Genomic DNA, 12,179 nt, shown 5'->3' with positions numbered 1-12,179 from the left:
GGTAAACCAGTTTGTGGAGGAAATAATGACTATTACTTGAGATATGTTGGCTTTGACATCCCAAAGAAATTGATATATTGTTGGCAGTTTATAATGGATTAATGACTTGGCCCTGGATGTTGGTAATTGGGATGGATTCTCTGTTGAGTGCACTTCAGAGAATTACTACTGTAGCTAAATTATTTCTTTAATGTGGATTGTTCTTAAGATGACATATGTCTATTGGCATCATTCCCAATATGACATAGAGTCAAATATATTTTGTATAAGAGGAAGAGTGAGAAGAATTCTGGTAGAATAATCAGTACTATAGGTTGCCTAAGACATGTCCAAGTCCCAGCTCTCTTTCCCTAGAATCTAGGGCCTAGATCTCTTCTTCCCTTCTCCCTTAATCCTTTCTTCCCTTTTCTCCGGCCCAGTGGTAAATATATTTTAGTTGTGTATATTGTGGAAGGAAAGTTATGTAGGATAAATGTAAGAGAAGAGAATATAAACTAAATTTATAATTATTATTGTACATGTTTCAGTTGGCCACAAATTAGGTAGGGTAAAATAATGCTGTTTTGGAGCTGTCTCACACGTCTTTGTGTAAAGGAGAACTCTGGACACCTATTCCAACATATTATAAAAGATCTGTTTTTTTTTTTTTCCTATTATTTTTTAAAAATTTCTTTACTGATTAAGATATCACATATTTGTCCTCATCCCCCCATTCCCACACCCCCACCCCACGCATGCCCCCACTCCCCTGTTATGCTCATATGTATGAAAAGATCTTCTCCAGGACTTAAAGCCATTGTTTTAAAGAGGCCTTCAAGCTCTTTTTTCAAGTAAAATCTTATGCAGAAATAATATTTCAGAAATGAAACTGTACTTGATTGAGTTCAATTGAGTTCAAATATATACCATTTATGTATTCTAATGCTGTCTAGGTTCATAAGAACAATGTAACTATTTTTATGAATGGAAAAACTTAAAACCAGGGTATATGGACAAGGGTAGTATGTGGGCAAACAAATTTCTTTCCAAGTTTATATTGATCAAGACCTGACTTATTCAGGAAAGTGGTTACAAATGAAGTAATTTCTTTTAACAACATATTTTGCAATCTTGGAATACTGTAAATAAACAGATATGGTACAAGAACCCTAATTCTGAAATCTACCATATAATGAGTTACCTTTGTCAGTGGGTCAGTCAGAAATATTTATTGAACACTTAGTATAGTCTAAATACTGAAATTATGTTAGAGAAAACAGACACCTGAAATTTATAGCCTAGTAGGATAGATAGTCACTACACAAATAATTGTAAATAATTGTAAGTGCATAAATTATGAATGGAAAGAAATTCTAAGTGTGCTGGGAATATATGACAGGAGATCTAGCTTGTATAAACATGGCCAAACATGTTTTTCCTAAGGAAATGATGTTTAAATTGAAACAGGAAAGGTGAATAGGCAAAAGGAAGGGCAAAATAAAAGTATTCCGGGCAGATGGGCCATGATGTGCAAAGACCCAAGGAGCAGCCAGATATTTTCCATGTGGCAGAAAGGACACTGAGGAGCAGGCTGACAGGAGGGGCTGGTGAGGCAGTGTACCCTGAGGCAGCCAGTGCCTAGAGGAGGAGGGACAAGGGATCAGTATATATTGGGGTGGGATTGAAGCCCATCAGTTAATATTTCTTATATCATCCTGACATATGTGTGTTAAGAATTTGAGCCTTATTTTAAAGACAAGGGAAAGCCACTGAAGTATTTTAAATGGAAACCTGGGTTGATGATATCTTTCTAGCTGAGTATCGAGAATGCTTCGAAGGAGGTGGGACTGATCTGGAAAGAAAACTGCTAGAAAGATACTGCAATAGTCTAGGCAAGAGGTGATGGTAGTCTGTCCATGAATGGTAGCAGTGGAGATAAAATAAAATGGGCAGTTTATAGGTAACTGTCTTAGTCTGCTCAGATGCCACAATAAATATATAATAAAGACTGGGTGACTTAAAAAGCAGGAGTTTATTTTTTCACAATGGGGAGGCTGGGAGTCTCAGATCCTGGTCCATTTGGGTTGGTTTTTGGTGAGAGCTCTCTTCCTGGCTTTCAGATAGCCATATTACATGACAGATCTCTCTCTCTCTCTCTCTCTCTCTCTCTCTCTCTCTCTCTCTCTCTCTCCCTCTCCCTCTTCTTATAAGGCTCCAACCTATGACTTCATTTAACTTTAATTGCCTCCTAAAGTTCCAATCACAATTGGGGGTTAGTGCAACATATGAATTTTAGGGAACACAACTTAGTCTGTAGCAATATCTTACATGTTTAGGAAATAGTGCTTCATTGGCTGTAGGAATGAGGTAAAAAATGGTAGGGAAGTTAAGGATGACACTTAAGTTTGTGGTGTGAGTAGAAATGATAATTGCCATTTTTGGAGACTGAGATTACTGGAGGTAGAGAATATTTGGAGGAGAAATATCTGAACCTAGAGCTAAATGTTTTTATTTTGAAATACCTATGAAATATCAAAAAAAGGAAATGTCAAGTGGGTAGTCGATTGTATGGATCTGGAATTCGGAAAAGATGTCTTGGGTACAGAAAGTAGATTTAGGACTCATCTGCCTAGATATGGCGGCTAAGCCATTGGAGTAGGTGAGAATCCCTAGGGCAGTGGTTCTCAAACGTAAATGCACATCAGAATCACTTGGGTAGCTTGTTAAAACAGATTGCTTGTTCCCACCCCAGAATTTCTGATAACACTGTACTTTCAGAGGCTTATGAATGTTTTAAGGCTTTTAAAATATAGTGGTAGCTAAAACTGGTTTGGCTCAGTGGATAGAGCGTCGGCCTGCGGACTGAGGGGTCCCGGGTTTGATTCCGGTCAGGGGCATGTACATTGGTTGCGGGCACATCCCCAGTGGGGGGTGTGCAGGAGGCAGCTGATCGATGTTCTCTCTCATCGATGTTTCTGGCTCTCTATCCCCCTCTCTTCCTCTCTGTAAAAAATCAATAAAATATATTTAAAAAAAGAAAAAAGAAAGGCTGAAAACCACTGCCATAGGGAATGTCCCTTCCCAGTTCTCAGGCCAGCATTTAAAAAAATAAAGTAAAATAAAATAAAATAAAATAAAATAAAATAAAATAAAATAAAATAAAATGGTAAATTACTTTCCAGAGAGCTCAGAGCAGTTTATATAGTACAGGAAGGTCATATCACTGAACCTTTTATTGCATTGAATATTGTAATTTTTTAATATTAGAGGCAAAAAAGTGAACTCATTGCTCAGCTTTGGTTATTAGTGTGATAGGGAACATTTTAAAATGCTATTGGCACATCTTTTGGTTTTGGGTTAAAAACACTTTCTGTTTTTCCATATTTGTGTTTTAACACATTTATTTTTTGGCCCCTTCAATGCACCGTTGCATTTTACGATCAGCATATTTGGGAGCTAATTTGCACTGATAAAATCTGAATGGTCACATTTAGGCAGGTCTTTAATATTCCCCTTTGTGAACAAGAAAATACCACTACTTTTCTGAGATGAATAATATAAAAATTTGGCCTATATAGTGCTAGAGACAATTTCCTTGAATATGTAGGGTAAGGTAAGTAAAAACCAAGACATTGTCATTCTGGTTGACCTTAGGTTGTCTTGTAGCCTTTTAAGGGGGCAGAGGCCCAGAAATTCTTCCTCCTTTTCTAAATGTAGAACACACTTGACTGACTCTGGTAAACTGGCCATGACCTAATGTTCCATCTTACACAATGCTATTGCATGTGAAAGCCAGCCCAAATGCTTCGCTACAGAGCAGTGAAACTGTTGATGACAAAACCAGATCCTGCTGGGAGCTCAGCTGTCTTGACTCTGTGGCTCTTTCAGTCAAAACTAGGTTACTTTTCCGACAGCCTCTTTCAGTCAACAATGTTAGATGACTTGAAATTATACTTCAATATATGCTTCAAACTCTTCATGACTCTTTGCTGGCCCACAGCCTCCTTAATTTATCATAACATCTGCCTTGGCCTCCTGTCATCGCTTCTTTTGGCATCTGACAGTCTCAATGCAGTGAAGCTGGGATTAGGTCTGGTTTGATGACTGTAGAGCAAATGTTCCCACAGTCATCATCACATTGCATTTCTTAAACACCCATCCTAATCACAGAGGTAATTTCTGGCTCTCTGAAGGATAGCCATCAGATTTTGCAGATGAAATGCACAGAGGCATAATCTGGCATAAAAACAAAGCTAACTCTCTTCATAGCCAAAGGACATTGGATTTTACAATATATTTTTACTCTGAATGGAGATTTGGGGATCATAATCCTCCTCCTCCTCCTCCTTCTCCTTCTCCTTCTTCTTCTTTCTTAAATACATTTTATTGATTTTTTTTTTTACAGAGAGGAAGGGAGAGGGATAGAGCTTTAGAAACATTGATGAGAGAGAAACATTGATCAACTGCCTCCTGCACACCCCCTATTGGGGATGTGCCTGCAACCAAGGTATATGTCCTTGATCAGAATGGAACCTGGGGGAGAATCCAAGATGGCTGCTCGGGTAGGCAACTAGCCGCAGCCGCACACAACAATTTCAATAAAATACAACTAAAATATAAAATGGACATTACCCAGAACTACAGGAAAGTCGACTGACTGGAAATCCTACAACAAGAAGCAAGGAGAAAACCAGAAGGAAGCGCAGAGGAGCTGTAAAAGCCTAAGGTACGGAAACACGCGGCGCGCGCGGAGAGGACGGAGCCGGAGAGGAGGGAGGCCGAGTGCCTGGCTGGCGTTCCCAAGCGGGAAGCAGAGAAAAGCTCCGATTGTGCTGGGCCCAGCTCCAACTGCTCTGAACCCCAATTCTAGGCCAGACCCTGGGGACCCAGGCTCACCCATAGGGAGCTGGGCTGTAAGGCGGAACCCCAGGGAACGGCGAGAGGAGGTCCCGAAGGCACGCACAGTGCGCACAGAGAAGGGCCGGCCGGCTGTGCCGCAGGATTGCCCTGACGGGAAGGAGACAGGGGCTCCAGACTGCTCTGAACGCCACCTCCAAATCCACTTCCAACTGAACTGAACCCCAATACCGGACTCATTGGGGGAGAGCATAGACCAGTGTTTCCCAAACTTCTCTCATGATGAGAATCACCTGGTGGAGTTGTTAAAACACAGATTCCTGAATCCCAACTAAGAAGTGCTAAACTAGAATTTTTGGGAACATATAGGTAAAGTTGTATACTTAACTAGAGCTCTAAGACAGATTTTATATACAGAGCACTAAGTTAGGTATGCAATTTTACCTATATGTTCTCAAAAATTCTAGTTTAGCACTTCTTAGTTGGGATTCAGGAATCTGTGTTTTAACAACTCCACCAGGTGATTCTCATCATGAGAGAAGTTTGGGAAACACTGGCATAGACAGTTTGGCAGCAGGCGAAAATCGAGGGCACCTTTCTCTCTGAGGCGCTTGCAACAAGTACTGAAGGACCCTGAGTCTCAGGAGTCGCATAGGGCGGGGCTGACGGAAGCCAAGGCTGTAGGCTCCACCCTGAAACCCCGCCCCATCAGGAAAGCTGCCTGCGAAAATGCCTAAACCAAATAGATCACAAACGAAAGAAATGGAGGACAAAAAGCGACTGGATATAGAGTTCAAAACCACACTTATAAGGTTTTTCAAGAGTCTCCTAGAAAAGGCCGATAAAATAAATGAGACCTATGAGGATATGAAAAGGGATCAACAAGAAATGATAAGGGATCAACAAGAAATAAAGAATACATTGTCTGAAATAATAAATATTATACAGAGTCCTAAAAACAGAATAGAAGATCGCAAGAATCAAGTCAAAGATTTGGAACATAAAGAGCCAGAAGACACTCCTCTGCAGAAGCTAGAAGGCAAGAGAATCCAGAAAATTGAAGATGATGTAAGAAACCTCTGGGACAACTTCAAACGATCCAACATCAGAATTATGGGGGTCCCAGAAGATGAAAGAGAGCAAGATATTGAAAACATACTGAAAGAAATAGTGACAGAAAACTTCCCCCACCTGGTGAAAGAATTGGACTTACAAGTGCAGGAAGCACACAGAACTCCAAAAAAAAGGAATCCAAAGAAGACCACACCAAGACAAATCATAATTAAGATTCCAAGAGCAAAAGACAAAGAGAGAATATTAAAAGCAGCGAGAGCTAAGCAGGTGGTTACCTATAAAGGAACACCTATACATTTGTCAGCTGATTTCTCAACAGAAACCATACATGCCAGACGGGAATGGCAAGAAATATTCAAGGTGATGAATAGTAAGAACCTACAGCCAAAGATAATCTATCCAGCAAAGCTATCACTCAGATTCGAAGGTCAGATAAAGAGCTTCACTAATAAAAAAAAGCTAAAGGAGTTCATCACCACCAAACCAGAATTATATGAATTGCTGAAGGGGGTTCTTTCAGAAGAGAAAGTAAATAAAGATAAAAATTATGAACAACAAATACGTAACTATCAACAAGTGAATCTAAAAACCAAGGAAACTAAAAAAAAAATCTGAGGAACAATATTAACTGTTGAATATAATAGAATCAGAGGTATGGAAGGGGAGTGAACTGATGATTCTTGGGGAAAAGGGGAGAGGGAGATGTGGGAAGAGACTGAACATAAATTGTGCACCTATGGATGAGGACAATGGGGGGTGGGGAAAGGACAGAGGGTGGGGTGAGAAAGGGGGGGAAAGGAACATTTGTAATAATATGATCAATACAAATTTATTAAAAAAATAAAAGAAGAATGGAACCTGGGACCCTTCAGTCTGCAGGCTCTATCCACTGAGCCAAACCAGTTGAGCTCCACCTCTTCTTAAATTGAGGAAAGAGCAGAACATGGTGAAACAGGCTTGAATTTTGAGATTAGACAGACCAGTCTTCTGGCTGTGTGACTTTGAGCAACTTTCTTCATTTCTCAGAGTTTGTTCCTTCATTTGTGAAATGGGGTAATGTGTTTCTTACAGGGCTACTGTGAGAATGTTGAAACATGTAAAACACATTGCAGGTATTCAAATGTCAGTTCCCTTCCCTATTGACTAGGAGTAGCCATTACTTTTGAAAAGAGTTGTCAGTACGTGACTAAGATCCAGAAGGTAAATTCTTTAATGAATAGCCTGATTCTTTAATAATAATGGCTCTGCAGCAAGGGCTTGAGTAATTGTTTTACTACTTTGAACTTCCTTTGACACAGGGCCCCACCCAGCCCTTATGGAAATGAATACTAGTGAGCAGCCAAATGTTCCTCAGTTGTGAGCACTTTCAACACAATATTTTATAAAAGAATTTAATGGCCAGGAATCAAATAACTATATTTGAATATTGCATATGAAGATCAACATTTCCAATAAACTGAAGGGCTCCTGTGTGTCACATCCTCAGCATAACTATCTTCCGTGTCTTTTCACATTTCATGATGGACGTATGAGGAGATAAAGAACTAGAGTCAGAGAAAGTTCCTGTTTGAGGCTCCCCTGAGGGTCTCTGATGCAGCTTCCTGCCAACCCTCCACTTCCTTTTTGCTGGAGATATTTTACAACTGCAGTAACACCATAGTTAGAACTTCTGAAAATCACAAATTAGATAAAAGCTGGCTTTGCTTTAGACCTCATTGATGTAGGGTGAGATGAAGCATGTGATATATACTAGTACTGATTACTTATCACCCATATGCACTTATTAAAATATTATAGAATCTCTAATCTCTAAGCAAGTTATGGTCAGCTTAGCCTCACTGCTGTGTTTATACCAAAGAAAATACTCTAAATTAAAGAAAAAAAATTCACTCTTTTTTTTCTTTAATGTAAAATGATTTTTTTTTTTAAAAAAATATTTTTAAAATTGATTTCAGAGAGGAAGGGAGAGGGAAAGAGAGACAGAAACATCAATGATGAGAGAAATTATTGATCAGCTGCCTCCTGCATGCTCCCTACTGGGGATCAAGCCCACAACCCAGGCATGTGCCCTTGATCAGAATAAAATCTGGGACCCTTTAGTCCACAGACTGACACCTTATCCACTGAGCCAAATGGGCTGGGGCAAAAAAATTTCACTCTTTTGATTAATTCAGGTTATGTGTACACACAACCTCTGGTCCCTTCTGGATCAAATTTGATAATTGTAATTATTTGAATATATTTTTCTCTAAGCATACTAAATATAGATATGAAAATCAGAATTTATATGGAATATAGTATAATTTAGAGGCTGGTTATTAACTTTATGAAAAAGACTTCCTCCTCTAGTTGAAAATTCTCTGGTTTAACAAAGTTGCTGATAAGATCATGGAAAAGTCAGGCAGGGATGCTTGGGAAGAGCTCCGGTCTAGATGCTAGGGCCATTACCAACCACTTTTGTTTCATTGGTTACATCACAGAATTCTCTGGTTCTCGGTTCTTAATATAGAGGTCTAAGCAAGATAATCTCCTTGGTTTCATCTGTAAATTCAAGTTATAAGAACTTGTCTACTGTATTAACCCAGGCCCAAATTTCTGTCTTGGACATTAAGTCACTTAAGGATAGTGGAATCAGAATTTCCCAAACTAATTCCCATTTCTTAATTGTACCATTAAGCGCCACTGGTAATTGAGTTCTAAATATTTTATTATAAAAACAGAAATTTAACATTATATTCAAGGGCATATAAAGGGAAAAAATGGTTCAAGTTAAAAGCATGCTAATATGTTTTATAGGCTAATGAGCTTATTAAAAAAGCTTGCAAAGACTCTAGTGCAACATTACATTTTACAACTTATATTTATAAAGTCTGTTGAGCCTTTCCTTTCCTATTTGATTCAAGTGTTGCAAGTTGACATTAATGCATACACTTTCCTTCAAATCACACCGATTATAGCACATGACTAAATTTAAATTCATATTGCATTACATATTGCAATTCCCTTGCCTTCTTCTAATATATTTAAGAAGTTTGGCAGAATTACTCAACCACATTTTTGGACATTTAGGATAACTCTCATTATTTAAAACAAATTTGAGAGCTGAAACTACACTAACCATAAGAATGGCTTTAAAAATGACTCACCCAACTTGGTGGTCAGCCTATTTTTTTAAAAGTTAGGTTTGAATGGAAAATTGAGAAAGCAAAGGTCTATTAATAATGACAGGAGGTGGGTGTATAAACAGGTGTAGTAGATTGTGGTGACAGAGTTGTGAAATTGCCACAATTCTAAAGAACCACATCCCCGTTTTTTTTGGTCACCTTCTCAGCACTGTGGTTTTTTGATTCGGAAAAAAGATGTTCTGATGAGACAGACAAGACCATCAGAATCTTTAAAAAAAGAAGATTAAAAAAAAAAAGAGTAGCATTTGAGAATGAGAAGAAACTTTAAAAGAGCAAAAATAAAAAATAAAATTTCTTTAAAAAAAGAATCTTTTTCATTCAAGAGAGTGAAACGATTTCAATATAAAAATTTAGGACTCAAAAAAAAGAATTAATATTATTTGTCTCCATTAGAATTTTATACTAATCAAATATTTTCACAAACATTTATAATGATCATGACCAGGAAGTCCTTCCTTTCTCACATCCAGGAAGTTATCAGGCTTTACTGACTCTCTGTCTTAAATACCTTGAGTTGCATCCTCTTTTCTTTGTCTTTAGTGTCACTCCCTAGTCTGACACCATTACAATTTCTTACCAGTTCCCAGCTGCTTGCCCGGTTTCCAACATTGGTTCTCTGTTCTGCCAACAAATGACCTTCTAAATATATTTTATTGATTATTTATTTATTTATTTATTTATTTTTTTACAGAGAGGAAGGGAGAGAGATAGAGAGCTAGAAACGTCGATGAGAGAGAAACATCGACCAGCTGCCTCTTGCACACCCCCCACCGGGATGCGCCCACAACCAAGGTACATGCCCTTGACCGGAATAGAACCCGGGACCTTTCAGTCCGCAGGCCGACACTCTACCACTGAGCCAAACCGATTTTGGCCAAATGACTTTCTAAAAGACAACCCTGAGTATGGCCCTCTTCTGTTTAAAAGCCTTCATTGTATTCCAATTGCCTCGAGAATAAAATTCAAACCTTTAGCATGACATACGAGATTCTTTATTGTCTGACATTTGCCCTTGTGTTCAGTCTTGCCTGTCAACACTCTCTTCCTCTCTACAACTTGACTTCTTGATCATGCTGAACTAAATTTTAGTTCCCTGAATTCATGTTGCTTCCTCACCACACTTCTCTGCACGTTCTATTCCTCTTACATGGAATGTCTTTTTTTTCACTTCTTCATCTAGGAAACTCTTATTCATCCTTTAAGATTCAGCCACCCTCTCCTTTCTTCATCTTTAATCACTATTCCAGTTATGCCAGTATGTTCCCATGCATATCTCACTGCATATTTCTCTTTAAGTTGCACTTCATCATTGCACGTGCCCATGTTTCTCTATCCTGAGATCTCCTAGAAGGAATGGACTGTCTTGTTCACCCTTTTCCTTCAGCATCTAGCCTGATGCCTGGCACAGAGTGGACATTCTTTAATGTGTGACAAGTAACCAATGCATAAGTAATCCAGGAAAGAAAAGTTCAATGTGGAACAACTTTAAAATGGAACTAATTATGACAGTTATTGGCTCAGATTGTTTTTAATGCAATTGTGGCTGCTACAACCTATGACTGGAAGGCTCAAAAAAGTACAAAAACTCATAGTAAACATGATTTTATACTTGACTAAAAAGAACCACATTAGCCCGGCAGGCATGGCTCAGTGGTTGAGTGTCGACCTATGAACCAGGTCATGGTTGGATTCCCTTTCGGGGCACATTCCTGGGACACGGGCTCAATCCCAAGTGTGCAGCAAGGAGAAAGCAACCAATTGATGATTCTCTCTCTTCACTGATGCTTCTATCTCTCTCTCCCTCTCCCTTCCTCTCTGAAATCAATAAAAGTATATTAAAAAGTAAAAGCCAAAACCAGTTTGGCTCAGTGGATAGAGCATTGGCCTGCGGACTGAAAGGTCCCAGGTTCGATTTCAGTCGGGGCATGTACATTGGTTGCGGGCACATCCCCTTGTGGGGGTGTGCAGGAGGCAGCTGGTCAATGTTTTTCTCTCATTGATGTTTCTAGCTCTCTATCCCTCTCCCTTCCTCTCTGTAAAAAAAATCAATAAAATATATATTTAAAAAAAATAAAAATAAGAAATAAAAAAATGTTTTAAAAGAACCACATTAAAACAAAATCCAGCCGGGACTGGTTTGGCTCAATGGATAGAGCGTCGGCTTGGGGACTGAAGGGTCCCGGGTTCGATTCCGGTCAAGGGCATGTACCTTGATTGCGGGCATATCCCCAGTAGGGGGTGCGCAAGAGGCAGCTGATCAATGACTGTCTCATCGATGTTTCTAACTCTGTATCTCTCTCCCTTCCTCTCTGTACAAAATCAATAAAATATATTTTAAAAAAAAAATCCACCTTTCCTGAAACTCTTTTATTTTACCTGAAAGGAAAGGCAATCTTTCCCCCCATAATTTCATAAATTTAATTTCCCTTCTCTCAAGTTGTAGTTTTCATTGGCATCTTAAATCTCTATAACCTTTCCATTCCCAGTTAACACAGAAGAGATAGCTATGGTTTATATCTCTTCAAACACTTCTGTAAAGTATTAGACATTTTGTTTATCTATACATATATCTAATCACATATATCTAATCTATCTATCTATCTATATATATATATTTATAAAAGGCTAATATGCTAAGTGTCTGTCTGACCAGTCACTATGATGTGCACTGACCACCAGGGGACAGATGCTCAAGGCAAGAGCTGCCATGACGTGCACTGGCCATTTACAGAGAAATTGCACCATGGACATGGCACCCACAAAGCAACACTCAGCTTTCCCCAAGTGGGACACAGGCCCCAGCACCACCCCAGAGTGACACTCCACCAGATTGCAGCCACACTGCTGAGGCCCCATGGAGCAAAATGTGGCCCACAGTCTGTCCTAGCCCAGAAACAGTGGCCATGGGCACCAGGTAATGACCTCATGTAGCAATGCCCAGCTTCCTCTCCCTAAGGACGATTAGCCTCCTTGCAGTTTCTGCAGCCCAGGAACACAACTTGTTTTATAACCAGATGCAAACATTTCACACTTTAACCAAATGTGTGTGAAGTGTTTTTCTGTGCCTCAACTCATTTGATCCTC

The sequence above is a fragment of the Pipistrellus hanaki genome (genome assembly GCF_964339955.1).
Source record: "Pipistrellus hanaki genome assembly, chromosome: 10".
Taxonomy (NCBI): domain Eukaryota; kingdom Metazoa; phylum Chordata; class Mammalia; order Chiroptera; family Vespertilionidae; genus Pipistrellus; species Pipistrellus hanaki.
The sequence above is the reverse complement of the archived record's forward strand: the minus strand, read 5'-3'. Positions refer to the sequence as shown.